Raw genomic sequence first — 1609 nt, 5'->3', positions numbered from 1 at the left:
ATGGATGTTTGTGTGTGTGCGTGTGTGTGTGTGTGTGTCTGTGTGTGTTTGTGGTTATCTCTGCTCAAACATCCAGCAGACGGGGGGTGTAACTTCATACCATGGGGGTGCCAGGGCCAATAAGAAATATTGTTGCGACGTCACGACAATCAGGTGTGGTTCTCCTCTCCCCCCTGCTCACCAGACCCCCGTCCCCTCCCTAAAGTGAATAACAACCTCCTGCTCCCACCAATAACAGATGGACTTTATATCATTTTTCGTGAATAAGCAAAAAGAACAGCTTTGGCTTAAAATATGTAGTGTTTGTGTGTATGTGCGTGTGCATACGTTTCCATGCTTTTGTGTGTGTGTGTGTCTGTGTGTGTGTGTGTGTGTGTGTGTATGCTTGTGTGCCCCTGTGCATGTGTGTTGGTGTGTGTGTGTGTGTGTGCGTGTGTGTGTGTTTGTATGTGTGTGTGTGTGTGTGTGTGTGTGTGTGTGTGTGTGTGTGTGTGTGTGTGTGTGTGTGTGTGTGTGTGCATGCATGTGTGAGCCTGCGTGTGACATATCTATGACCAGGCAGGTGCATGGGAAACGACCGGCCCCTCGGCCAGACAAAACCACAGCAGGGGCCGAAGCGGTGGAATAAAAGACCAGGGAGACGCGTAGAAAGAGAGGGGGGGGGGGGGGGGAATCAGCTTAGAGTAGCAGAAGGGAGGAGAGGGTGGGAGAGGAGGAGGAGGAGGAGAATGAGCGTGAATGGGAGGGATGGTTTGGAGAGGGGGGTGAATGGATGTGTTGTGGGATCTATTGTCGCTCTGCCTCTGTAAGAAGTGTTAGGAATCTGAGTAGAGGGACCGCAGCATGTAGTGTTATATACTTCCCTAGGCCATGCTGGGAACGTCTGACTTCAGCCAAGCCCGGAAACGTCTCGACAGCGGCATAATGCATGCATGTACGTTTCCACTATAGGCGAAGGGAAGGTTTCTCTATACAGCACCCCTCACACTCAGACGCCCGTCGGAGTGAGTAGTCTGGAAATGGGAAGGAAAACAGGAGAATGTTTAAAGGACAACCGTCTAAATGAATCCCAAAAAAAATCATTGCAAACAGAAATGCATGATGCTATTTTAGTATAAAAATGGTTCAAAAATTAAGCACGCCTGCACACACTACTGCAACTGTCTTAATCATCACCGCTATCTGCTACTTGGTGACCAAAACCAGAAAACGAAATCACATTGTTTACTGCGAGCTTTGCGTTTGTATCATTGATGTTTAGCTGCAGAATGCACAGCTTAACACAGAATTGCGAAGAGAGAGAACATATTTATCCTCCACATAACTGGATGCCGGCATCTTGACAATATACACAATGTTGATTGTTTCTTTATTGTTGTTATTGTTATTTATGAGGAGGAACAAGATAGCTATATTCAAGGATACCTTGAAGCCTTATTTATTATTTTGCTTATGATACCAATATTTCAGCTTTAATAAGTCATTTTGTAACCTACGCAAGGTGGGTCCGGTTGTTCCCTCGCTCTCTCTCCATCTTCCTCTCCCCCTTTCTTTCTCTTTCTCTGTCCGTCACCATATCCATCTCTCTCTCTTTCTCGCTCTCTCTCCC

Source organism: Pollachius pollachius (assembly GCF_949987615.1).
Source record: "Pollachius pollachius genome assembly, chromosome: 2".
Classification (NCBI taxonomy): Eukaryota; Metazoa; Chordata; class Actinopteri; order Gadiformes; family Gadidae; genus Pollachius; species Pollachius pollachius.
Note: the sequence above shows the minus strand (reverse complement) of the source record.